The sequence below is a fragment of the Triturus cristatus genome, chromosome 12, assembly GCF_964204655.1.
Source record: "Triturus cristatus chromosome 12, aTriCri1.1, whole genome shotgun sequence".
Classification (NCBI taxonomy): domain Eukaryota; kingdom Metazoa; phylum Chordata; class Amphibia; order Caudata; family Salamandridae; genus Triturus; species Triturus cristatus.
The window spans coordinates 659,805,126-659,830,566 of NC_140595.1; the positions used below are offsets into that span (position 1 = coordinate 659,805,126).

The 25,441-nt window shown below is 41.1% G+C and overlaps 23 non-coding genes across 23 annotated transcripts; 15 read left to right on the forward strand and 8 right to left on the reverse strand.

Moving 5' to 3' along the window:
- Window positions 1-76: 76 nt before the first annotated feature.
- Window positions 77-158, forward strand: TRNAS-GCU (transfer RNA serine (anticodon GCU)). The gene has a single exon. It is a non-coding gene; the product is annotated as a tRNA-Ser (tRNA).
- Window positions 159-1,993: 1,835 nt separating this feature from the next.
- TRNAI-UAU (transfer RNA isoleucine (anticodon UAU)) lies at window positions 1,994-2,088 on the reverse strand. Its single transcript has 2 exons — window positions 2,051-2,088; window positions 1,994-2,029 (listed from the first exon to the last, which is right to left on the reverse strand). It is a non-coding gene; the product is annotated as a tRNA-Ile (tRNA).
- Window positions 2,089-4,416: 2,328 nt separating this feature from the next.
- Window positions 4,417-4,511, reverse strand: TRNAI-UAU (transfer RNA isoleucine (anticodon UAU)). Its single transcript has 2 exons — window positions 4,474-4,511; window positions 4,417-4,452 (listed from the first exon to the last, which is right to left on the reverse strand). It is a non-coding gene; the product is annotated as a tRNA-Ile (tRNA).
- Window positions 4,512-4,923: 412 nt separating this feature from the next.
- Window positions 4,924-5,005, forward strand: TRNAS-GCU (transfer RNA serine (anticodon GCU)). Its single transcript has one exon. It is a non-coding gene; the product is annotated as a tRNA-Ser (tRNA).
- A 1,835-nt stretch (window positions 5,006-6,840) lies between these two features.
- On the reverse strand, window positions 6,841-6,935 carry TRNAI-UAU (transfer RNA isoleucine (anticodon UAU)). Its single transcript has 2 exons — window positions 6,898-6,935; window positions 6,841-6,876 (listed from the first exon to the last, which is right to left on the reverse strand). It is a non-coding gene; the product is annotated as a tRNA-Ile (tRNA).
- Window positions 6,936-9,249: 2,314 nt separating this feature from the next.
- Window positions 9,250-9,344, reverse strand: TRNAI-UAU (transfer RNA isoleucine (anticodon UAU)). The gene is made up of 2 exons: window positions 9,307-9,344; window positions 9,250-9,285 (listed from the first exon to the last, which is right to left on the reverse strand). It is a non-coding gene; the product is annotated as a tRNA-Ile (tRNA).
- Window positions 9,345-9,756: 412 nt separating this feature from the next.
- TRNAS-GCU (transfer RNA serine (anticodon GCU)) lies at window positions 9,757-9,838 on the forward strand. Its single transcript has one exon. It is a non-coding gene; the product is annotated as a tRNA-Ser (tRNA).
- Window positions 9,839-10,427: 589 nt separating this feature from the next.
- Window positions 10,428-10,499, forward strand: TRNAT-UGU (transfer RNA threonine (anticodon UGU)). The gene has a single exon. It is a non-coding gene; the product is annotated as a tRNA-Thr (tRNA).
- A 1,681-nt stretch (window positions 10,500-12,180) lies between these two features.
- On the forward strand, window positions 12,181-12,262 carry TRNAS-GCU (transfer RNA serine (anticodon GCU)). Its single transcript has one exon. It is a non-coding gene; the product is annotated as a tRNA-Ser (tRNA).
- A 589-nt stretch (window positions 12,263-12,851) lies between these two features.
- Window positions 12,852-12,923, forward strand: TRNAT-UGU (transfer RNA threonine (anticodon UGU)). Its single transcript has one exon. It is a non-coding gene; the product is annotated as a tRNA-Thr (tRNA).
- A 1,159-nt stretch (window positions 12,924-14,082) lies between these two features.
- TRNAI-UAU (transfer RNA isoleucine (anticodon UAU)) lies at window positions 14,083-14,177 on the reverse strand. Its single transcript has 2 exons — window positions 14,140-14,177; window positions 14,083-14,118 (listed from the first exon to the last, which is right to left on the reverse strand). It is a non-coding gene; the product is annotated as a tRNA-Ile (tRNA).
- A 412-nt stretch (window positions 14,178-14,589) lies between these two features.
- TRNAS-GCU (transfer RNA serine (anticodon GCU)) lies at window positions 14,590-14,671 on the forward strand. Its single transcript has one exon. It is a non-coding gene; the product is annotated as a tRNA-Ser (tRNA).
- Window positions 14,672-15,260: 589 nt separating this feature from the next.
- On the forward strand, window positions 15,261-15,332 carry TRNAT-UGU (transfer RNA threonine (anticodon UGU)). Its single transcript has one exon. It is a non-coding gene; the product is annotated as a tRNA-Thr (tRNA).
- A 1,160-nt stretch (window positions 15,333-16,492) lies between these two features.
- TRNAI-UAU (transfer RNA isoleucine (anticodon UAU)) lies at window positions 16,493-16,587 on the reverse strand. The gene is made up of 2 exons: window positions 16,550-16,587; window positions 16,493-16,528 (listed from the first exon to the last, which is right to left on the reverse strand). It is a non-coding gene; the product is annotated as a tRNA-Ile (tRNA).
- Window positions 16,588-16,999: 412 nt separating this feature from the next.
- TRNAS-GCU (transfer RNA serine (anticodon GCU)) lies at window positions 17,000-17,081 on the forward strand. The gene has a single exon. It is a non-coding gene; the product is annotated as a tRNA-Ser (tRNA).
- Window positions 17,082-17,670: 589 nt separating this feature from the next.
- On the forward strand, window positions 17,671-17,742 carry TRNAT-UGU (transfer RNA threonine (anticodon UGU)). Its single transcript has one exon. It is a non-coding gene; the product is annotated as a tRNA-Thr (tRNA).
- A 1,159-nt stretch (window positions 17,743-18,901) lies between these two features.
- On the reverse strand, window positions 18,902-18,996 carry TRNAI-UAU (transfer RNA isoleucine (anticodon UAU)). The gene is made up of 2 exons: window positions 18,959-18,996; window positions 18,902-18,937 (listed from the first exon to the last, which is right to left on the reverse strand). It is a non-coding gene; the product is annotated as a tRNA-Ile (tRNA).
- Window positions 18,997-19,408: 412 nt separating this feature from the next.
- On the forward strand, window positions 19,409-19,490 carry TRNAS-GCU (transfer RNA serine (anticodon GCU)). Its single transcript has one exon. It is a non-coding gene; the product is annotated as a tRNA-Ser (tRNA).
- A 589-nt stretch (window positions 19,491-20,079) lies between these two features.
- TRNAT-UGU (transfer RNA threonine (anticodon UGU)) lies at window positions 20,080-20,151 on the forward strand. The gene has a single exon. It is a non-coding gene; the product is annotated as a tRNA-Thr (tRNA).
- A 1,681-nt stretch (window positions 20,152-21,832) lies between these two features.
- TRNAS-GCU (transfer RNA serine (anticodon GCU)) lies at window positions 21,833-21,914 on the forward strand. The gene has a single exon. It is a non-coding gene; the product is annotated as a tRNA-Ser (tRNA).
- Window positions 21,915-22,503: 589 nt separating this feature from the next.
- On the forward strand, window positions 22,504-22,575 carry TRNAT-UGU (transfer RNA threonine (anticodon UGU)). The gene has a single exon. It is a non-coding gene; the product is annotated as a tRNA-Thr (tRNA).
- A 1,160-nt stretch (window positions 22,576-23,735) lies between these two features.
- TRNAI-UAU (transfer RNA isoleucine (anticodon UAU)) lies at window positions 23,736-23,830 on the reverse strand. Its single transcript has 2 exons — window positions 23,793-23,830; window positions 23,736-23,771 (listed from the first exon to the last, which is right to left on the reverse strand). It is a non-coding gene; the product is annotated as a tRNA-Ile (tRNA).
- A 1,082-nt stretch (window positions 23,831-24,912) lies between these two features.
- On the forward strand, window positions 24,913-24,984 carry TRNAT-UGU (transfer RNA threonine (anticodon UGU)). Its single transcript has one exon. It is a non-coding gene; the product is annotated as a tRNA-Thr (tRNA).
- The last annotated feature ends 457 nt before the right edge of the window (window positions 24,985-25,441 follow it).

Below are 25,441 nucleotides of genomic sequence, written 5' to 3' on the forward strand. Positions count from 1 at the left end.
TTTTCTTTTTTAGGTACAGTATATTGACACTTCAGTACCTTTTGTGAAGCAAGGTTTCAGATGGGGCTGTAGGGCAGACGAGGTGGCCGAGTGGTTAAGGCGATGGACTGCTGATCCATTGTGCTCTGCACGCGTGGGTTCGAATCCCACCTTCGTCGGAAAGCCATCAGAGTCTCTTTTGATGGCCAGCATTTCCTGTAGTATAATTACACTCTCTTTCAAGACAGAGCCAGGATCCGCTAGATGGGATCATCTGACTGTTCCATTTTAACAAATATGTCAAATAAAGTGAAGTATTTTGTGCGTAATAGAAATTAGATCTTTCATGGAGTTTCCAGAGGATTGCCTTTCACTCACTCCTGGCTTATTAACCAGTTTGGATAAATAGATTGATAAGAAAGCAGCTCTTACTCCTAAAGTTTAGGCCGTCTCAAATGAATGACTGTTAACATATGTCTGCCCCACAGAGACAGATCACTTCTAATAAGTGGGTTCTCTATATGTCACTGATTGCAGACATACTAACTAGAGCTATCGGTATGGTCTTGAATGCGAAAACTCTTATTTTCTCATATGAAAATGTAGTTTTTCATACTTCCAAAAAAAGTGCCTTAAGCATGGTCTTCAATGTGTGCGTGCACGTGGACATTCATATGCAACTACGTTTCCATACAGAGTCTCAAAATCATAGATATATTCATACCTCAGTAAGAATACATGTTGCAATTTACATCCTGCGTGCAGACTGGCCTTGTAGCTCAGTGGCAGAGCACTGGTCTTGTAAACCAGGGGTCATGAGTTCAAGCCTCATCAGGGCCTTTTTACATGAGTCTTTCTGTATGTTGTTTTCAAGTCATTCTTCCCTGGAGTCACACCTTGCTTTAGGATTGCTTATTGCCAAGCTTCCCTTTCCTGCTTTCATATTATCAAGAAAATATCATGAAGATCATTGAATTATAAATTATTGCCTCACCCCTTCCGATCGCCTGACAAACGCCTGACAAACGCCATTCTCACCCTGCCGGGCAAGCCCTGCCGGGCAAAGCCAAATAAGCCATGCATATTTACAGTTCCTTTGAAAGGCAGAGCGAGGACTAGGACCTCTGTTCCGACTGAATCTGCATCCACAGAAAGGATGTTATAAGGCCCTACAAATTTCACCAAGGAGATGTGAAAGTCTTCCCCCATAAAATACTTTTTTTCCCAGATACCCCGGCTCTTAGGCAAATGAGGTTACTCCTCAAAACCCCACCCCCACTCACCATAAATATCCTTCTCTCCTGCTGTCCATTCAAATGATACAAGGTATCTTGTACATAGAGAGAAAGGGAGAATAGTCAGATTTGCTTCAAAGATTTGGTGACTTTGGATGGGTGGGTTGAATGAAGAAGTGAACCTGGTTTCTGGGAAAGGAGTATCGAGATGAAGATGAGGAAAAGTGAACATGGACCACATTCATAGGTTAGAGAAATACATTTAATAGGTTGAATGGTTTTGAAAAGTGAACTTCGAGCAGTAATTGTTGTTTTTTAAACTGCAAAGAAATTAAAAATGAATGTGGGATTGGAGGCACACTCTGAGCAGAAAAGCACCATAAGCTGCTATGGTGCAACTCAAGATGGTGAATAGAACCTTTAATATGATGATGCTCTTCTTTTGCTAGTTTTTTCGAGTCACCTTTTATTGTAAGTAGCTGATACAGCATTTTTTGCAGCTCTTCAGTTTATGGTTATCATGTGAGAACACTGTTTTCATCATATTTATTATTCTACAAATGTATTTTTAAATGCACTGATGTGGTGTTTGCATGAAATGCAAGATGGCACATCATGGAATGTTTAAACTGAGCATCGCGGAGGATATGTGATATTTGGCACCCAGAGGAGTAGGACACGTAGATCCTATAAGAAGTAAAGACTCTATAGCAAGGGCCGTCCATACTCTGAGTTTAAACTTTACTTTTTGTGAAATGGTTTATGAAAAACAACACGGCTGCTCCAGGTGAGGCTCGAACTCACAACCTCGGCATGGCTCAGTGCAAGTACTGCTGTATAAGTACCGCGCGTTAACCGATTGCGCCACTGGAGCTCTCTCTTTTCACATCTCCCCAGGTGAGCCATCTACAGCTGACCAAGTAGATGACAGACACTGCTCCATCATTCACTGTGCAAGATCGACTCACATGCTAGCATGTTATCATGACTTTTAAAAATACAGTCCAAACGGAATAGATTCTATAATTGTCCTATAACATATGCTCTGTCAATTCAAAACCCCATAGAATTATATCTTGACAGTTCTGACAAAGTCTAGGGGAATCTTATGAATATTTGTAATTAGCACATAGTAAGAATTTACCAAAAATGAAATGTAGGTCCCTGATTGGGGGAAGACGTGGAATGTGAGATCTTGCCTCAGCTGTTTTTTTCTTTTTTGGTACAGTATATTGACACTTCAGTACCTTTTGTGAAGCAAGGTTTCAGATGGGGCTGTAGGGCAGACGAGGTGGCCGAGTGGTTAAGGCGAAGGACTGCTAATCCATTGTGCTCTGCACGCGTGGGTTTGAATCCCACCTTCGTCGGAAAGCCATCAGAGTCTCTTTTGATGGCCAGCATTTCTTGTAGTATAATTACACTCTCTTTCAAGACAGAGCCAGGATCCGCTAGATGGGATCATCTGACTGTTCCATTTTAACAAATATGTCAAATAAAGTGAAGTATTTTGTGCGTAATAGAAATTAGATCTTTCATGGAGTTTCCAGAGGATTGCCTTTCACTCACTCCTGGCTTATTAACCAGTTTGGATAAATAGATTGATAAGAAAGCAGCTCTTACTCCTAAAGTTTAGGCCGTCTCAAATGAATGACTGTTAACATATGTCTGCCCCACAGAGACAGATCACTTCTAATAAGTGGGTTCTCTATATGTCACTGATTGCAGACATACTAACTAGAGCTATCGGTATGGTCTTGAATGCGAAAACTCTTATTTTCTCATATGAAAATGTAGTTTTTCATACTTCCAAAAAAAGTGCCTTAAGCATGGTCTTCAATGTGTGCGCGCACGTGGACATTCATATGCAACTACGTTTCCATACAGAGTCTCAAAATCATAGATATATTCATACCTCAGTAAGAATACATGTTGCAATTTACATCTTGCGTGCAGACTGGCCTTGTAGCTCAGTGGCAGAGCACTGGTCTTGTAAACCAGGGGTCATGAGTTCAAGCCTCATCAGGGCCTTTTTACATGAGTCTTTCTGTATGTTGTTTTCAAGTCATTCTTCCCTGGAGTCACACCTTGCTTTAGGATTGCTTATTGCCAAGCTTCCCTTTCCTGCTTTCATATTATCAAGAAAATATCATGAAGATCATTGAATTATAAATTATTGCCTCACCCCTTCCGATCGCCTGACGAACGCCTGACAAACGCCATTCTCACCCTGGCGGGCAAGCCCTGCCGGGCAAAGCCAAATAAGCCATGCATATTTACAGTTCCTTTGAAAGGCAGAGCGAGGACTAGGACCTCTGTTCCGACTGAATCTGCATCCACAGAAAGGATGTTATAAGGCCCTACAAATTTCACCAAGGAGATGTGAAAGTCTTCCCCCATAAAATACTTTTTTTCCCAGATACCCCGGCTCTTAGGCAAATGAGGTTACTCCTCAAAACCCCACCCCCACTCACCATAAATATCCTTCTCTCCTGCTGTCCATTCAAATGATACAAGGTATCTTGTACATAGAGAGAAAGGGAGAATAGGCAGACTTGCTTCAAAGATTTGGTGACTTTGGATGGGTGGGTTGAATGAAGAAGTGAACCTGGTTTCTGGGAAAGGAGTATCGAGATGAAGATGAGGAAAAGTGAACATGGACCACATTCATAGGTTAGAGAAATACATTTAATAGGTTGAATGGTTTTGAAAAGTGAACTTCGAGCAGTAATTGTTGTTTTTTAAACTGCAAAGAAATTAAAAATGAATGTGGGATTGGAGGCACACTCTGAGCAGAAAAGCACCATAAGCTGCTATGGTGCAACTCAAGATAGTGAATAGAACCTTTAATATGATGATGCTCTTCTTTTGCTAGTTTTTTCGAGTCACCTTTTATTGTAAGTAGCTGATACAGCATTTTTTGCAGCTCTTCAGTTTATGGTTATCATGTGAGAACACTGTTTTCATCATATTTATTATTCTACAAATGTATTTTTAAATGCACTGATGTGGTGTTTGCATGAAATGCAAGATGGCACATCATGGAATGTTTAAACTGAGCATCGCGGAGGATATGTGATATTTGGCACCCAGAGGAGTAGGACACGTAGATCCTATAAGAAGTAAAGACTCTCTAGCAAGGGCCGTCCATACTCTGAGTTTAAACTTTACTTTTTGTGAAATGGTTTATGAAAAACAACACGGCTGCTCCAGGTGAGGCTCGAACTCACAACCTCGGCATGGCTCAGTGCAAGTACTGCTGTATAAGTACCGCGCGCTAACCGATTGCACCACTGGAGCTCTCTCTTTTCACATCTCCCCAGGTGAGCCATCTACAGCTGACCAAGTAGATGACAGACACTGCTCCATCATTCACTGTGCAAGATCGACTCACATGCTAGCATGTTATCATGACTATTAAAAATACAGTCCAAACGGAATAGATTCTATAATTGTCCTATAACATATGCTCTGTCTATTCAAAACCCCATAGAATTATATCTTGACAGTTCTGACAAAGTCTCGGGGAATCTTATGAATATTTGTAATTAGCACATAGTAAGAATTTCCCAAAAATGAAATGTAGGTCCCTGATTGGGGGAAGACGTGGAATGTGAGATCTTGCCTCAGCTGTTTTTTTCTTTTTTAGGTACAGTATATTGACACTTCAGTACCTTTTGTGAAGCAAGGTTTCAGATGGGGCTGTAGGGCAGACGAGGTGGCCGAGTGGTTAAGGCGATGGACTGCTAATCCATTGTGCTCTGCACGCGTGGGTTCGAATCCCACCTTCGTCGGAAAGCCATCAGAGTCTCTTTTGATGGCCAGCATTTCTTGTAGTATAATTACACTCTCTTTCAAGACAGAGCCAGGATCCGCTAGATGGGATCATCTGACTGTTCCATTTTAACAAATATGTCAAATAAAGTGAAGTATTTTGTGCGTAATAGAAATTAGATCTTTCATGGAGTTTCCAGAGGATTGCCTTTCACTCACTCCTGGCTTATTAACCAGTTTGGATAAATAGATTGATAAGAAAGCAGCTCTTACTCCTAAAGTTTAGGCATTCTCAAATGAATGACTGTTAACATATGTCTGCCCCACAGAGACAGATCACTTCTAATAAGTGGGTTCTCTATATGTCACTGATTGCAGACATACTAACTAGAGCTATCGGTATGGTCTTGAATGCGAAAACTCTTATTTTCTCATATGAAAATGTAGTTTTTCATACTTCCAAAAAAAGTGCCTTAAGCATGGTCTTCAATGTGTGCGCGCACGTGGACATTCATATGCAACTACGTTTCCATACAGAGTCTCAAAATCATAGATATATTCATACCTCAGTAAGAATACATGTTGCAATTTACATCCTGCTTGCAGACTGGCCTTGTAGCTCAGTGGCAGAGCACTGGTCTTGTAAACCAGGGGTCATGAGTTCAAGCCTCATGAGGGCCTTTTTACATGAGTCTTTCTGTATGTTGTTTTCAAGTCATTCTTCCCTGGAGTCACACCTTGCTTTAGGATTGCTTATTGCCAAGCTTCCCTTTCCTGCTTTCATATTATCAAGAAAATATCATGAAGATCATTGAATTATAAATTATTGCCTCACCCCTTCCGATCGCCTGACGAACGCCTGACAAACGCCATTCTCACCCTGGCGGGCAAGCCCTGCCGGGCAAAGCCAAATAAGCCATGCATATTTACAGTTCCTTTGAAAGGCAGAGCGAGGACTAGGACCTCTGTTCCGACTGAATCTGCATCCACAGAAAGGATGTTATAAGGCCCTACAAATTTCACCAAGGAGATGTGAAAGTCTTCCCCCATAAAATACTTTTTTTCCCAGATACCCCGGCTCTTAGGCAAATGTGGTTACTCCTCAAAACCCCACCCCCACTCACCATAAATATCCTTCTCTCCTGCTGTCCATTCAAATGATACAAGGTATCTTGTACATAGAGAGAAAGGGAGAATAGGCAGACTTGCTTCAAAGATTTGGTGACTTTGGATGGGTGGGTTGAATGAAGAAGTGAACCTGGTTTCTGGGAAAGGAGTATCGAGATGAAGATGAGGAAAAGTGAACATGGACCACATTCATAGGTTAGAGAAATACATTTAATAGGTTGAATGGTTTTGAAAAGTGAACTTCGAGCAGTAATTGTTGTTTTTTAAACTGCAAAGAAATTAAAAATGAATGTGGGATTGGAGGCACACTCTGAGCAGAAAAGCACCATAAGCTGCTATGGTGCAACTCAAGATGGTGAATAGAACCTTTAATATGATGATGCTCTTCTTTTGCTAGTTTTTTCGAGTCACCTTTTATTGTAAGTAGCTGATACAGCATTTTTTGCAGCTCTTCAGTTTATGGTTATCATGTGAGAACACTGTTTTCATCATATTTATTATTCTACAAATGTATTTTTAAATGCACTGATGTGGTGTTTGCATGAAATGCAAGATGGCACATCATGGAATGTTTAAACTGAGCATCGCGGAGGATATGTGATATTTGGCACCCAGAGGAGTAGGACACGTAGATCCTATAAGAAGTAAAGACTCTCTAGCAAGGGCCGTCCATACTCTGAGTTTAAACTTTACTTTTTGTGAAATGGTTTATGAAAAACAACACGGCTGCTCCAGGTGAGGCTCGAACTCACAACCTCGGCATGGCTCAGTGCAAGTACTGCTGTATAAGTACCGCGCGCTAACCGATTGCACCACTGGAGCTCTCTCTTTTCACATCTCCCCAGGTGAGCCATCTACAGCTGACCAAGTAGATGACAGACACTGCTCCATCATTCACTGTGCAAGATCGACTCACATGCTAGCATGTTATCATGACTATTAAAAATACAGTCCAAACGGAATAGATTCTATAATTGTCCTATAACATATGCTCTGTCTATTGAAAACCCCATAGAATTATATCTTGACAGTTCTGACAAAGTCTCGGGGAATCTTATGAATATTTGTAATTAGCACATAGTAAGAATTTCCCAAAAATGAAATGTAGGTCCCTGATTGGGGGAAGACGTGGAATGTGAGATCTTGCCTCAGCTGTTTTTTTCTTTTTTAGGTACAGTATATTGACACTTCAGTACCTTTTGTGAAGCAAGGTTTCAGATGGGGCTGTAGGGCAGACGAGGTGGCTGAGTGGTTAAGGCGATGGACTGCTAATCCATTGTGCTCTGCACGCGTGGGTTCGAATCCCACCTTCGTCGGAAAGCCATCAGAGTCTCTTTTGATGGCCAGCATTTCTTGTAGTATAATTACACTCTCTTTCAAGACAGAGCCAGGATCCGCTAGATGGGATCATCTGACTGTTCCATTTTAACAAATATGTCAAATAAAGTGAAGTATTTTGTGCGTAATAGAAATTAGATCTTTCATGGAGTTTCCAGAGGATTGCCTTTCACTCACTCCTGGCTTATTAACCAGTTTGGATAAATAGATTGATAAGAAAGCAGCTCTTACTCCTAAAGTTTAGGCATTCTCAAATGAATGACTGTTAACATATGTCTGCCCCACAGAGACAGATCACTTCTAATAAGTGGGTTCTCTATATGTCACTGATTGCAGACATACTAACTAAAGCTATCGGTATGGTCTTGAATGCGAAAACTCTTATTTTCTCATATGAAAATGTAGTTTTTCATACTTCCAAAAAAAGTGCCTTAAGCATGGTCTTCAATGTGTGCGCGCACGTGGACATTCATATGCAACTACGTTTCCATATAGAGTCTCAAAATCATAGATATATTCATACCTCAGTAAGAATACATGTTGCAATTTACATCCTGCGTGCAGACTGGCCTTGTAGCTCAGTGGCAGAGCACTGGTCTTGTAAACCAGGGGTCATGAGTTCAAGCCTCATCAGGGCCTTTTTACATGAGTCTTTCTGTATGTTGTTTTCAAGTCATTCTTCCCTGGAGTCACACCTTGCTTTAGGATTGCTTATTGCCAAGCTTCCCTTTCCTGCTTTCATATTATCAAGAAAATATCATGAAGATCATTGAATTATAAATGATTGCCTCACCCCTTCCGATCGCCTGACGAACGCCTGACAAACGTCATTCTCACCCTGCCGGGCAAAGCAAATAAGCCATGCATATTTACAGTTCCTTTGAAAGGCAGAGCGAGGACTAGGACCTCTGTTCCGACTGAATCTGCATCCACAGAAAGGATGTTATAAGGCCCTACAAATTTCACCAAGGAGATGTGAAAGTCTTCCCCAATAAAATACTTTTTTTCCCAGATACCCCGGCTCTTAGGCAAATGAGGTTACTCCTCAAAACCCCACCCCCACTCACCATAAATATCCTTCTCTCCTGCTGTCCATTCAAATGATACAAGGTATCTTGTACATAGAGAGAAAGGGAGAATAGGCAGACTTGCTTCAAAGATTTGATGACTTTGGATGGGTGGGTTGAATGAAGAAGTGAACCTGGTTTCTGAGAAAGGAGTATCGAGATGAAGATGAGGAAAAGTGAACATGGACCACATTCATAGGTTAGAGAAATACATTTAATAGGTTGAATGGTTTTGAAAAGTGAACTTCGAGCAGTAATTGTTGTTTTTTAAACTGCAAAGAAATTAAAAATGAATGTGGGATTGGAGGCACACTCTGAGCAGAAAAGCACCATAAGCTGCTATGGTGCAACTCAAGATGGTGAATAGAACCTTTAATATGATGATGCTCTTCTTTTGCTAGTTTTTTCGAGTCACCTTTTATTGTAAGTAGCTGATACAGCATTTTTTGCAGCTCTTCAGTTTATGGTTATCATGTGGGAACACTGTTTTCATCATATTTATTATTCTACAAATGTATTTTTAAATGCACTGATGTGGTGTTTGCATGAAATGCAAGATGGCACATCATGGAATGTTTAAACTGAGCATCGCGGAGGATATGTGATATTTGGCACCCAGAGGAGTAGGACACGTAGATCCTATAAGAAGTAAAGACTCTCTAGCAAGGGCCGTCCATACTCTGAGTTTAAACTTTACTTTTTGTGAAATGGTTTATGAAAAACAACACGGCTGCTCCAGGTGAGGCTCGAACTCACAACCTCGGCATGGCTCAGTGCAAGTACTGCTGTATAAGTACCGCGCGCTAACCGATTGCGCCACTGGAGCTCTCTCTTTTCACATCTCCCCAGGTGAGCCATCTACAGCTGACCAAGTAGATGACAGACACTGCTCCATCATTCACTGTGCAAGATCGACTCACATGCTAGCATGTTATCATGACTATTAAAAATACAGTCCAAACGGAATAGATTCTATAATTGTCCTATAACATATGCTCTGTCTATTCAAAACCCCATAGAATTATATCTTGACAGTTCTGACAAAGTCTAGGGGAATCTTATGAATATTTGTAATTAGCACATAGTAAGAATTTCCCAAAAATGAAATGTAGGTCCCTGATTGGGGGAAGACGTGGAATGTGAGATCTTGCCTCAGCTGTTTTTTTCTTTTTTAGGTACAGTATATTGACACTTCAGTACCTTTTGTGAAGCAAGGTTTCAGATGGGGCTGTAGGGCAGACGAGGTGGCCGAGTGGTTAAGGCGATGGACTGCTAATCCATTGTGCTCTGCACGCGTGGGTTCGAATCCCACCTTCGTCGGAAAGCCATCAGAGTCTCTTTTGATGGCCAGCATTTCTTGTAGTATAATTACACTCTCTTTCAAGACAGAGCCAGGATCCGCTAGATGGGATCATCTGACTGTTCCATTTTAACAAATATGTCAAATAAAGTGAAGTATTTTGTGCGTAATAGAAATTAGATCTTTCATGGAGTTTCCAGAGGATTGCCTTTCACTCACTCCTGGCTTATTAACCAGTTTGGATAAATAGATTGATAAGAAAGCAGCTCTTACTCCTAAAGTTTAGGCCGTCTCAAATGAATGACTGTTAACATATGTCTGCCCCACAGAGACAGATCACTTCTAATAAGTGGGTTCTCTATATGTCACTGATTGCAGACATACTAACTAGAGCTATCGGTATGGTCTTGAATGCGAAAACTCTTATTTTCTCATATGAAAATGTAGTTTTTCATACTTCCAAAAAAAGTGCCTTAAGCATGGTCTTCAATGTGTGCGCGCACGTGGACATTCATATGCAACTACGTTTCCATACAGAGTCTCAAAATCATAGATATATTCATACCTCAGTAAGAATACATGTTGCAATTTACATCCTGCGTGCAGACTGGCCTTGTAGCTCAGTGGCAGAGCACTGGTCTTGTAAACCAGGGGTCATGAGTTCAAGCCTCATCAGGGCCTTTTTACATGAGTCTTTCTGTATGTTGTTTTCAAGTCATTCTTCCCTGGAGTCACACCTTGCTTTAGGATTGCTTATTGCCAAGCTTCCCTTTCCTGCTTTCATATTATCAAGAAAATATCATGAAGATCATTGAATTATAAATTATTGCCTCACCCCTTCCGATCGCCTGACGAACGCCTGACAAACGCAATTCTCACCCTGCCGGGCAAGCCCTGCCGGGCAAAGCCAAATAAGCCATGCATATTTACAGTTCCTTTGAAAGGCAGAGCGAGGACTAGGACCTCTGTTCCGACTGAATCTGCATCCACAGAAAGGATGTTATAAGGCCCTACAAATTTCACCAAGGAGATGTGAAAGTCTTCCCCCATAAAATACTTTTTTTCCCAGATACCCCGGCTCTTAGGCAAATGAGGTTACTCCTCAAAACCCCACCCCCACTCACCATAAATATCCTTCTCTCCTGCTGTCCATTCAAATGATACAAGGTATCTTGTACATAGAGAGAAAGGGAGAATAGGCAGACTTGCTTCAAAGATTTGGTGACCTTGGATGGGTGGGTTGAATGAAGAAGTGAACCTGGTTTCTGGGAAAGGAGTATCGAGATGAAGATGAGGAAAAGTGAACATGGACCACATTCATAGGTTAGAGAAATACATTTAATAGGTTGAATGGTTTTGAAAAGTGAACTTCGAGCAGTAATTGTTGTTTTTTAAACTGCAAAGAAATTAAAAATGAATGTGGGATTGGAGGCACACTCTGAGCAGAAAAGCACCATAAGCTGCTATGGTGCAACTCAAGATGGTGAATAGAACCTTTAATATGATGATGCTCTTCTTTTGCTAGTTTTTTCGAGTCACCTTTTATTGTAAGTAGCTGATACAGCATTTTTTGCAGCTCTTCAGTTTATGGTTATCATGTGAGAACACTGTTTTCATCATATTTATTATTCTACAAATGTATTTTTAAATGCACTGATGTGGTGTTTGCATGAAATGCAAGATGGCACATCATGGAATGTTTAAACTGAGCATCGCGGAGGATATGTGATATTTGGCACCCAGAGGAGTAGGACACGTAGATCCTATAAGAAGTAAAGACTCTCTAGCAAGGGCCGTCCATACTCTGAGTTTAAACTTTACTTTTTGTGAAATGGTTTATGAAAAACAACACGGCTGCTCCAGGTGAGGCTCGAACTCACAACCTCGGCATGGCTCAGTGCAAGTACTGCTGTATAAGTACCGCGCGCTAACTGATTGCACCACTGGAGCTCTCTCTTTTCACATCTCCCCAGGTGAGCCATCTACAGCTGACCAAGTAGATGACAGACACTGCTCCATCATTCACTGTGCAAGATCGACTCACATGCTAGCATGTTATCATGACTATTAAAAATACAGTCCAAACGGAATAGATTCTATAATTGTCCTATAACATATGCTCTGTCTATTCAAAACCCCATAGAATTATATCTTGACAGTTCTGACAAAGTCTCGGGGAATCTTATGAATATTTGTAATTAGCACATAGTAAGAATTTCCCAAAAATGAAATGTAGGTCCCTGATTGGGGGAAGACGTGGAATGTGAGATCTTGCCTCAGCTGTTTTTTTCTTTTTTAGGTACAGTATATTGACACTTCAGTACCTTTTGTGAAGCAAGGTTTCAGATGGGGCTGTAGGGCAGACGAGGTGGCCGAGTGGTTAAGGCGATGGACTGCTAATCCATTGTGCTCTGCACGCGTGGGTTCGAATCCCACCTTCGTCGGAAAGCCATCAGAGTCTCTTTTGATGGCCAGCATTTCTTGTAGTATAATTACACTCTCTTTCAAGACAGAGCCAGGATCCGCTAGATGGGATCATCTGACTGTTCCATTTTAACAAATATGTCAAATAAAGTGAAGTATTTTGTGCGTAATAGAAATTAGATCTTTCATGGAGTTTCCAGAGGATTGCCTTTCACTCACTCCTGGCTTATTAACCAGTTTGGATAAATAGATTGATAAGAAAGCAGCTCTTACTCCTAAAGTTTAGGCATTCTCAAATGAATGACTGTTAACATATGTCTGCCCCACAGAGACAGATCACTTCTAATAAGTGGGTTCTCTATATGTCACTGATTGCAGACATACTAACTAGAGCTATCGGTATGGTCTTGAATGCGAAAACTCTTATTTTCTCATATGAAAATGTAGTTTTTCATACTTCCAAAAAAAGTGCCTTAAGCATGGTCTTCAATGTGTGCGCGCACGTGGACATTCATATGCAACTACGTTTCCATACAGAGTCTCAAAATCATAGATATATTCATACCTCAGTAAGAATACATGTTGCAATTTACATCCTGCGTGCAGACTGGCCTTGTAGCTCAGTGGCAGAGCACTGGTCTTGTAAACCAGGGGTCATGAGTTCAAGCCTCATCAGGGCCTTTTTACATGAGTCTTTCTGTATGTTGTTTTCAAGTCATTCTTCCCTGGAGTCACACCTTGCTTTAGGATTGCTTATTGCCAAGCTTCCCTTTCCTGCTTTCATATTATCAAGAAAATATCATGAAGATCATTGAATTATAAATGATTGCCTCACCCCTTCCGATCGCCTGACGAACGCCTGACAAACGTCATTCTCACCCTGCCGGGCAAAGCAAATAAGCCATGCATATTTACAGTTCCTTTGAAAGGCAGAGCGAGGACTAGGACCTCTGTTCCGACTGAATCTGCATCCACAGAAAGGATGTTATAAGGCCCTACAAATTTCACCAAGGAGATGTGAAAGTCTTCCCCCATAAAATACTTTTTTTCCCAGATACCCCGGCTCTTAGGCAAATGAGGTTACTCCTCAAAACCCCACCCCCACTCACCATAAATATCCTTCTCTCCTGCTGTCCATTCAAATGATACAAGGTATCTTGTACATAGAGAGAAAGGGAGAATAGGCAGACTTGCTTCAAAGATTTGGTGACTTTGGATGGGTGGGTTGAATGAAGAAGTGAACCTGGTTTCTGGGAAAGGAGTATCGAGATGAAGATGAGGAAAAGTGAACATGGACCACATTCATAGGTTAGAGAAATACATTTAATAGGTTGAATGGTTTTGAAAAGTGAACTTCGAGCAGTAATTGTTGTTTTTTAAACTGCAAAGAAATTAAAAATGAATGTGGGATTGGAGGCACACTCTGAGCAGAAAAGCACCATAAGCTGCTATGGTGCAACTCAAGATGGTGAATAGAACCTTTAATATGATGATGCTCTTCTTTTGCTAGTTTTTTCGAGTCACCTTTTATTGTAAGTAGCTGATACAGCATTTTTTGCAGCTCTTCAGTTTATGGTTATCATGTGAGAACACTGTTTTCATCATATTTATTATTCTACAAATGTATTTTTAAATGCACTGATGTGGTGTTTGCATGAAATGCAAGATGGCACATCATGGAATGTTTAAACTGAGCATCGCGGAGGATATGTGATATTTGGCACCCAGAGGAGTAGGACACGTAGATCCTATAAGAAGTAAAGACTCTCTAGCAAGGGCCGTCCATACTCTGAGTTTAAACTTTACTTTTTGTGAAATGGTTTATGAAAAACAACACGGCTGCTCCAGGTGAGGCTCGAACTCACAACCTCGGCATGGCTCAGTGCAAGTACTGCTGTATAAGTACCGCGCGCTAACCGATTGCGCCACTGGAGCTCTCTCTTTTCACATCTCCCCAGGTGAGCCATCTACAGCTGACCAAGTAGATGACAGACACTGCTCCATCATTCACTGTGCAAGATCGACTCACATGCTAGCATGTTATCATGACTATTAAAAATACAGTCCAAACGGAATAGATTCTATAATTGTCCTATAACATATGCTCTGTCTATTCAAAACCCCATCGAATTATATCTTGACAGTTCTGACAAAGTCTCGGGGAATCTTATGAATATTTGTAATTAGCACATAGTAAGAATTTCCCAAAAATGAAATGTAGGTCCCTGATTGGGGGAAGACGTGGAATGTGAGATCTTGCCTCAGCTGTTTTTTTCTTTTTTAGGTACAGTATATTGACACTTCAGTACCTTTTGTGAAGCAAGGTTTCAGATGGGGCTGTAGGGCAGACGAGGTGGCCGAGTGGTTAAGGCGATGGACTGCTGATCCATTGTGCTCTGCACGCGTGGGTTCGAATCCCACCTTCGTCGGAAAGCCATCAGAGTCTCTTTTGATGGCCAGCATTTCCTGTAGTATAATTACACTCTCTTTCAAGACAGAGCCAGGATCCGCTAGATGGGATCATCTGACTGTTCCATTTTAACAAATATGTCAAATAAAGTGAAGTATTTTGTGCGTAATAGAAATTAGATCTTTCATGGAGTTTCCAGAGGATTGCCTTTCACTCACTCCTGGCTTATTAACCAGTTTGGATAAATAGATTGATAAGAAAGCAGCTCTTACTCCTAAAGTTTAGGCATTCTCAAATGAATGACTGTTAACATATGTCTGCCCCACAGAGACAGATCACTTCTAATAAGTGGGTTCTCTATATGTCACTGATTGCAGACATACTAACTAGAGCTATCGGTATGGTCTTGAATGCGAAAACTCTTATTTTCTCATATGAAAATGTAGTTTTTCATACTTCCAAAAAAAGTGCCTTAAGCATGGTCTTCAATGTGTGCGCGCACGTGGACATTCATATGCAACTACGTTTCCATATAGAGTCTCAAATTCATAGATATATTCATACCTCAGTAAGAATACATGTTGCAATTTACATCCTGCGTGCAGACTGGCCTTGTAGCTCAGTGGCAGAGCACTGGTCTTGTAAACCAGGGGTCATGAGTTCAAGCCTCATCAGGGCCTTTTTACATGAGTCTTTCTGTATGTTGTTTTCAAGTCATTCTTCCCTGGAGTCACACCTTGCTTTAGGATTGCTTATTGCCAAGCTTCCCTTTCCTGCTTTCATATTATCAAGAAAATATCATGAAGATCATTGAATTATAAATGATTGCCTCACCCCTTCCGATCGTCTGACGAACGCCTGACAAACGTCATTCTCACCCTGCCGGGCAAAGCCAAATAAGCCATGCATATTTACAGTTCCTTTGAAAGGCAGAGCGAAGACTAGGACCTCTGTTTCGACTGAATCTGCATCCACAGAAAGGATGTTATAAGGCCCTACAAATTTCACCAAGGAGATGTGAAAGTCTTCCCCAATAAAATACTTTTTTTCCCAGATACCCCGGCTCTTAGGCAAATGAGGTTACTCCTCAAAACCCCACCCCCACTCACCATAAATATCCTTCTCTCCTGCTGTCCATTCAAATGATACAAGGTATCTTGTACATAGAGAGAAAGGGAGAATAGGCAGACTTGCTTCAAAGATTTGATGACTTTGGATGGGTGGGTTGAATTAAGAAGTGAACCTGGTTTCTGGGAAAGGAGTATCGAGATGAAGATGAGGAAAAGTGAACATGGACCACATTCATAGGTTAGAGAAATACATTTAATAGGTTGAATGGTTTTGAAAAGTGAACTTCGAGCAGTAATTGTTGTTTTTTAAACTGCAAAGAAATTAAAAATGAATGTGGGATTGGAGGCACACTCTGAGCAGAAAAGCACCATAAGCTGCTATGGTGCAACTCAAGATGGTGAATAGAACCTTTAATATGATGATGCTCTTCTTTTGCTAGTTTTTTCGAGTCACCTTTTATTGTAAGTAGCTGATACAGCATTTTTTGCAGCTCTTCAGTTTATGGTTATCATGTGAGAACACTGTTTTCATCATATTTATTATTCTACAAATGTATTTTTAAATGCACTGATGTGGTGTTTGCATGAAATGCAAGATGGCACATCATGGAATGTTTAAACTGAGCATCGCGGAGGATATGTGATATTTGGCACCCAGAGGAGTAGGACACGTAGATCCTATAAGAAGTAAAGACTCTCTAGCAAGGGCCGTCCATACTCTGAGTTTAAACTTTACTTTTTGTGAAATGGTTTATGAAAAACAACACGGCTGCTCCAGGTGAGGCTCGAACTCACAACCTCGGCATGGCTCAGTGCAAGTACTGCTGTATAAGTACTGCGCGCTAACCGATTGCGCCACTGGAGCTCTCTCTTTTCACATCTCCCCAGGTGAGCAATCTACAGCTGACCAAGTAGATGACAGACACTGCTCCATCATTCACTGTGCAAGATCGACTCACATGCTAGCATGTTATCATGACTATTAAAAATACAGTCCAAACGGAATAGATTCTATAATTGTCCTATAACATATGCTCTGTCTATTCAAAACCCCATAGAATTATATCTTGACAGTTCTGACAAAGTCTAGGGGAATCTTATGAATATTTGTAATTAGCACATAGTAAGAATTTCCCAAAAATGAAATGTAGGTCCCTGATTGGGGGAAGACGTGGAATGTGAGATCTTGCCTCAGCTGTTTTTTTCTTTTTTAGGTACAGTATATTGACACTTCAGTACCTTTTGTGAAGCAAGGTTTCAGATGGGGCTGTAGGGCAGACGAGGTGGCCGAGTGGTTAAGGCGATGGACTGCTAATCCATTGTGCTCTGCACGCGTGGGTTCGAATCCCACCTTCGTCGGAAAGCCATCAGAGTCTCTTTTGATGGCCAGCATTTCTTGTAGTATAATTACACTCTCTTTCAAGACAGAGCCAGGATCCGCTAGATGAGATCATCTGACTGTTCCATTTTAACAAATATGTCAAATAAAGTGAAGTATTTTGTGCGTAATAGAAATTAGATCTTTCATGGAGTTTCCAGAGGATTGCCTTTCACTCACTCCTGGCTTATTAACCAGTTTGGATAAATAGATTGATAAGAAAGCAGCTCTTACTCCTAAAGTTTAGGCCGTCTCAAATGAATGACTGTTAACATATGTCTGCCCCACAGAGACAGATCACTTCTAATAAGTGGGTTCTCTATATGTCACTGATTGCAGACATACTAACTAGAGCTATCGGTATGGTCTTGAATGCGAAAACTCTTATTTTCTCATATGAAAATGTAGTTTTTCATACTTCCAAAAAAAGTGCCTTAAGCATGGTCTTCAATGTGTGCGCGCACGTGGACATTCATATGCAACTACGTTTCCATACAGAGTCTCAAAATCATAGATATATTCATACCTCAGTAAGAATACATGTTGCAATTTACATCCTGCGTGCAGACTGGCCTTGTAGCTCAGTGGCAGAGCACTGGTCTTGTAAACCAGGGGTCATGAGTTCAAGCCTCATCAGGGCCTTTTTACATGAGTCTTTCTGTATGTTGTTTTCAAGTCATTCTTCCCTGGAGTCACACCTTGCTTTAGGATTGCTTATTGCCAAGCTTCCCTTTCCTGCTTTCATATTATCAAGAAAATATCATGAAGATCATTGAATTATAAATGATTGCCTCACCCCTTCTGATCGCCTGACGAACGCCTGACAAACGTCATTCTCACCCTGCCGGGCAAAGCAAATAAGCCATGCATATTTACAGTTCCTTTGAAAGGCAGAGCGAGGACTAGGACCTCTGTTCCGACTGAATCTGCATCCACAGAAAGGATGTTATAAGGCCCTACAAATTTCACCAAGGAGATGTGAAAGTCTTCCCCAATAAAATACTTTTTTTCCCAGATACCCCGGCTCTTAGGCAAATGAGGTTACTCCTCAAAACCCCACCCCCACTCACCATAAATATCCTTCTCTCCTGCTGTCCATTCAAATGATACAAGGTATCTTGTACATAGAGAGAAAGGGAGAATAGGCAGACTTGCTTCAAAGATTTGATGACTTTGGATGGGTGGGTTGAATGAAGAAGTGAACCTGGTTTCTGGGAAAGGAGTATCGAGATGAAGATGAGGAAAAGTGAACATGGACCACATTCATAGGTTAGAGAAATACATTTAATAGGTTGAATGGTTTTGAAAAGTGAACTTCGAGCAGTAATTGTTGTTTTTTAAACTGCAAAGAAATTAAAAATGAATGTGGGATTGGAGGCACACTCTGAGCAGAAAAGCACCATAAGCTGCTATGGTGCAACTCAAGATGGTGAATAGAACCTTTAATATGATGATGCTCTTCTTTTGCTAGTTTTTTCGAGTCACCTTTTATTGTAAGTAGCTGATACAGCATTTTTTGCAGCTCTTCAGTTTATGGTTATCATGTGAGAACACTGTTTTCATCATATTTATTATTCTACAAATGTATTTTTAAATGCACTGATGTGGTGTTTGCATGAAATGCAAGATGGCACATCATGGAATGTTTAAACTGAGCATCGCGGAGGATATGTGATATTTGGCACCCAGAGGAGTAGGACACGTAGATCCTATAAGAAGTAAAGACTCTCTAGCAAGGGCCGTCCATACTCTGAGTTTAAACTTTACTTTTTGTGAAATGGTTTATGAAAAACAACACGGCTGCTCCAGGTGAGGCTCGAACTCACAACCTCGGCATGGCTCAGTGCAAGTACTGCTGTATAAGTACCGCGCGCTAACCGATTGCGCCACTGGAGCTCTCTCTTTTCACATCTCCCCAGGTGAGCCATCTACAGCTGACCAAGTAGATGACAGACACTGCTCCATCATTCACTGTGCAAGATCGACTCACATGCTAGCATGTTATCATGACTATTAAAAATACAGTCCAAACGGAATAGATTCTATAATTGTCCTATAACATATGCTCTGTCTATTCAAAACCCCATAGAATTATATCTTGACAGTTCTGACAAAGTCTAGGGGAATCTTATGAATATTTGTAATTAGCACATAGTAAGAATTTCCCAAAAATGAAATGTAGGTCCCTGATTGGGGGAAGACGTGGAATGTGAGATCTTGCCTCAGCTGTTTTTTTCTTTTTTAGGTACAGTATATTGACACTTCAGTACCTTTTGTGAAGCAAGGTTTCAGATGGGGCTGTAGGGCAGACGAGGTGGCCGAGTGGTTAAGGCGATGGACTGCTAATCCATTGTGCTCTGCACGCGTGGGTTCGAATCCCACCTTCGTCGGAAAGCCATCAGAGTCTCTTTTGATGGCCAGCATTTCTTGTAGTATAATTACACTCTCTTTCAAGACAGAGCCAGGATCCGCTAGATGGGATCATCTGACTGTTCCATTTTAACAAATATGTCAAATAAAGTGAAGTATTTTGTGCGTAATAGAAATTAGATCTTTCATGGAGTTTCCAGAGGATTGCCTTTCACTCACTCCTGGCTTATTAACCAGTTTGGATAAATAGATTGATAAGAAAGCAGCTCTTACTCCTAAAGTTTAGGCCGTCTCAAATGAATGACTGTTAACATATGTCTGCCCCACAGAGACAGATCACTTCTAATAAGTGGGTTCTCTATATGTCACTGATTGCAGACATACTAACTAGAGCTATCGGTATGGTCTTGAATGCGAAAACTCTTATTTTCTCATATGAAAATGTAGTTTTTCATACTTCCAAAAAAAGTGCCTTAAGCATGGTCTTCAATGTGTGCGCGCACGTGGACATTCATATGCAACTACGTTTCCATACAGAGTCTCAAAATCATAGATATATTCATACCTCAGTAAGAATACATGTTGCAATTTACATCCTGCGTGCCGACTGGCCTTGTAGCTCAGTGGCAGAGCACTGGTCTTGTAAACCAGGGGTCATGAGTTCAAGCCTCATCAGGGCCTTTTTACATGAGTCTTTCTGTATGTTGTTTTCAAGTCATTCTTCCCTGGAGTCACACCTTGCTTTAGGATTGCTTATTGCCAAGCTTCCCTTTCCTGCTTTCATATTATCAAGAAAATATCATGAAGATCATTGAATTATAAATTATTGCCTCACCCCTTCCGATCGCCTGACGAACGCCTGACAAACGCAATTCTCACCCTGCCGGGCAAGCCCTGCCGGGCAAAGCCAAATAAGCCATGCATATTTACAGTTCCTTTGAAAGGCAGAGCGAGGACTAGGACCTCTGTTCCGACTGAATCTGCATCCACAGAAAGGATGTTATAAGGCCCTACAAATTTCACCAAGGAGATGTGAAAGTCTTCCCCCATAAAATACTTTTTTTCCCAGATACCCCGGCTCTTAGGCAAATGAGGTTACTCCTCAAAACCCCACCCCCACTCACCATAAATATCCTTCTCTCCTGCTGTCCATTCAAATGATACAAGGTATCTTGTACATAGAGAGAAAGGGAGAATAGGCAGACTTGCTTCAAAGATTTGGTGACCTTGGATGGGTGGGTTGAATGAAGAAGTGAACCTGGTTTCTGGGAAAGGAGTATCGAGATGAAGATGAGGAAAAGTGAACATGGACCACATTCATAGGTTAGAGAAATACATTTAATAGGTTGAATGGTTTTGAAAAGTGAACTTCGAGCAGTAATTGTTGTTTTTTAAACTGCAAAGAAATTAAAAATGAATGTGGGATTGGAGGCACACTCTGAGCAGAAAAGCACCATAAGCTGCTATGGTGCAACTCAAGATGGTGAATAGAACCTTTAATATGATGATGCTCTTCTTTTGCTAGTTTTTTCGAGTCACCTTTTATTGTAAGTAGCTGATACAGCATTTTTTGCAGCTCTTCAGTTTATGGTTATCATGTGAGAACACTGTTTTCATCATATTTATTATTCTACAAATGTATTTTTAAATGCACTGATGTGGTGTTTGCATGAAATGCAAGATGGCACATCATGGAATGTTTAAACTGAGCATCGCGGAGGATATGTGATATTTGGCACCCAGAGGAGTAGGACACGTAGATCCTATAAGAAGTAAAGACTCTCTAGCAAGGGCCGTCCATACTCTGAGTTTAAACTTTACTTTTTGTGAAATGGTTTATGAAAAACAACACGGCTGCTCCAGGTGAGGCTCGAACTCACAACCTCGGCATGGCTCAGTGCAAGTACTGCTGTATAAGTACCGCGCGCTAACTGATTGCACCACTGGAGCTCTCTTTTTTCACATCTCCCCAGGTGAGCCATCTACAGCTGACCAAGTAGATGACAGACACTGCTCCATCATTCACTGTGCAAGATCGACTCACATGCTAGCATGTTATCATGACTATTAAAAATACAGTCCAAACGGAATAGATTCTATAATTGTCCTATAACATATGCTCTGTCTATTCAAAACCCCATAGAATTATATCTTGACAGTTCTGACAAAGTCTCGGGGAATCTTATGAATATTTGTAATTAGCACATAGTAAGAATTTCCCAAAAATGAAATGTAGGTCCCTGATTGGGGGAAGACGTGGAATGTGAGATCTTGCCTCAGCTGTTTTTTTCTTTTTTAGGTACAGTATATTGACACTTCAGTACCTTTTGTGAAGCAAGGTTTCAGATGGGGCTGTAGGGCAGACGAGGTGGCCGAGTGGTTAAGGCGATGGACTGCTAATCCATTGTGCTCTGCACGCGTGGGTTCGAATCCCACCTTCGTCGGAAAGCCATCAGAGTCTCTTTTGATGGCCAGCATTTCTTGTAGTATAATTACACTCTCTTTCAAGACAGAGCCAGGATCCGCTAGATGGGATCATCTGACTGTTCCATTTTAACAAATATGTCAAATAAAGTGAAGTATTTTGTGCGTAATAGAAATTAGATCTTTCATGGAGTTTCCAGAGGATTGCCTTTCACTCACTCCTGGCTTATTAACCAGTTTGGATAAATAGATTGATAAGAAAGCAGCTCTTACTCCTAAAGTTTAGGCATTCTCAAATGAATGACTGTTAACATATGTCTGCCCCACAGAGACAGATCACTTCTAATAAGTGGGTTCTCTATATGTCACTGATTGCAGACATACTAACTAGAGCTATCGGTATGGTCTTGAATGCGAAAACTCTTATTTTCTCATATGAAAATGTAGTTTTTCATACTTCCAAAAAAAGTGCCTTAAGCATGGTCTTCAATGTGTGCGCGCACGGGGACATTCATATGCAACTACGTTTCCATACAGAGTCTCAAAATCATAGATATATTCATACCTCAGTAAGAATACATGTTGCAATTTACATCCTGCGTGCAGACTGGCCTTGTAGCTCAGTGGCAGAGCACTGGTCTTGTAAACCAGGGGTCATGAGTTCAAGCCTCATCAGGGCCTTTTTACATGAGTCTTTCTGTATGTTGTTTTCAAGTCATTCTTCCCTGGAGTCACACCTTGCTTTAGGATTGCTTATTGCCAAGCTTCCCTTTCCTGCTTTCATATTATCAAGAAAATATCATGAAGATCATTGAATTATAAATTATTGCCTCACCCCTTCCGATCGCCTGACGAACGCCTGACAAACGCCATTCTCACCCTGCCGGGCAAAGCCAAATAAGCCATGCATATTTACAGTTCCTTTGAAAGGCAGAGCGAGGACTAGGACCTCTGTTCCGACTGAATCTGCATCCACAGAAAGGATGTTATAAGGCCCTACAAATTTCACCAAGGAGATGTGAAAGTCTTCCCCCATAAAATACTTTTTTTCCCAGATACCCCGGCTCTTAGGCAAATGAGGTTACTCCTCAAAACCCCACCCCCACTCACCATAAATATCCTTCTCTCCTGCTGTCCATTCAAATGATACAAGGTATCTTGTACATAGAGAGAAAGGGAGAATAGTCAGATTTGCTTCAAAGATTTGGTGACTTTGGATGGGTGGGTTGAATGAAGAAGTGAACCTGGTTTCTGGGAAAGGAGTATCGAGATGAAGATGAGGAAAAGTGAACATGGACCACATTCATAGGTTAGAGAAATACATTTAATAGGTTGAATGGTTTTGAAAAGTGAACTTCGAGCAGTAATTGTTGTTTTTTAAACTGCAAAGAAATTAAAAATGAATGTGGGATTGGAGGCACACTCTGAGCAGAAAAGCACCATAAGCTGCTATGGTGCAACTCAAGATGGTGAATAGAACCTTTAATATGATGATGCTCTTCTTTTGCTAGTTTTTTCGAGTCACCTTTTATTGTAAGTAGCTGATACAGCATTTTTTGCAGCTCTTCAGTTTATGGTTATCATGTGAGAACACTGTTTTCATCATATTTATTATTCTACAAATGTATTTTTAAATGCACTGATGTGGTGTTTGCATGAAATGCAAGATGGCACATCATGGAATGTTTAAACTGAGCATCGCGGAGGATATGTGATATTTGGCACCCAGAGGAGTAGGACACGTAGATCCTATAAGAAGTAAAGACTCTATAGCAAGGGCCGTCCATACTCTGAGTTTAAACTTTACTTTTTGTGAAATGGTTTATGAAAAACAACACGGCTGCTCCAGGTGAGGCTCGAACTCACAACCTCGGCATGGCTCAGTGCAAGTACTGCTGTATAAGTACCGCGCGTTAACCGATTGCGCCACTGGAGCTCTCTCTTTTCACATCTCCCCAGGTGAGCCATCTACAGCTGACCAAGTAGATGACAGACACTGCTCCATCATTCACTGTGCAAGATCGACTCACATGCTAGCATGTTATCATGACTTTTAAAAATACAGTCCAAACGGAATAGATTCTATAATTGTCCTATAACATATGCTCTGTCAATTCAAAACCCCATAGAATTATATCTTGACAGTTCTGACAAAGTCTAGGGGAATCTTATGAATATTTGTAATTAGCACATAGTAAGAATTTACCAAAAATGAAATGTAGGTCCCTGATTGGGGGAAGACGTGGAATGTGAGATCTTGCCTCAGCTGTTTTTTTCTTTTTTGGTACAGTATATTGACACTTCAGTACCTTTTGTGAAGCAAGGTTTCAGATGGGGCTGTAGGGCAGACGAGGTGGCCGAGTGGTTAAGGCGAAGGACTGCTAATCCATTGTGCTCTGCACGCGTGGGTTTGAATCCCACCTTCGTCGGAAAGCCATCAGAGTCTCTTTTGATGGCCAGCATTTCTTGTAGTATAATTACACTCTCTTTCAAGACAGAGCCAGGATCCGCTAGATGGGATCATCTGACTGTTCCATTTTAACAAATATGTCAAATAAAGTGAAGTATTTTGTGCGTAATAGAAATTAGATCTTTCATGGAGTTTCCAGAGGATTGCCTTTCACTCACTCCTGGCTTATTAACCAGTTTGGATAAATAGATTGATAAGAAAGCAGCTCTTACTCCTAAAGTTTAGGCCGTCTCAAATGAATGACTGTTAACATATGTCTGCCCCACAGAGACAGATCACTTCTAATAAGTGGGTTCTCTATATGTCACTGATTGCAGACATACTAACTAGAGCTATCGGTATGGTCTTGAATGCGAAAACTCTTATTTTCTCATATGAAAATGTAGTTTTTCATACTTCCAAAAAAAGTGCCTTAAGCATGGTCTTCAATGTGTGCGCGCACGTGGACATTCATATGCAACTACGTTTCCATACAGAGTCTCAAAATCATAGATATATTCATACCTCAGTAAGAATACATGTTGCAATTTACATCTTGCGTGCAGACTGGCCTTGTAGCTCAGTGGCAGAGCACTGGTCTTGTAAACCAGGGGTCATGAGTTCAAGCCTCATCAGGGCCTTTTTACATGAGTCTTTCTGTATGTTGTTTTCAAGTCATTCTTCCCTGGAGTCACACCTTGCTTTAGGATTGCTTATTGCCAAGCTTCCCTTTCCTGCTTTCATATTATCAAGAAAATATCATGAAGATCATTGAATTATAAATTATTGCCTCACCCCTTCCGATCGCCTGACGAACGCCTGACAAACGCCATTCTCACCCTGGCGGGCAAGCCCTGCCGGGCAAAGCCAAATAAGCCATGCATATTTACAGTTCCTTTGAAAGGCAGAGCGAGGACTAGGACCTCTGTTCCGACTGAATCTGCATCCACAGAAAGGATGTTATAAGGCCCTACAAATTTCACCAAGGAGATGTGAAAGTCTTCCCCCATAAAATACTTTTTTTCCCAGATACCCCGGCTCTTAGGCAAATGAGGTTACTCCTCAAAACCCCACCCCCACTCACCATAAATATCCTTC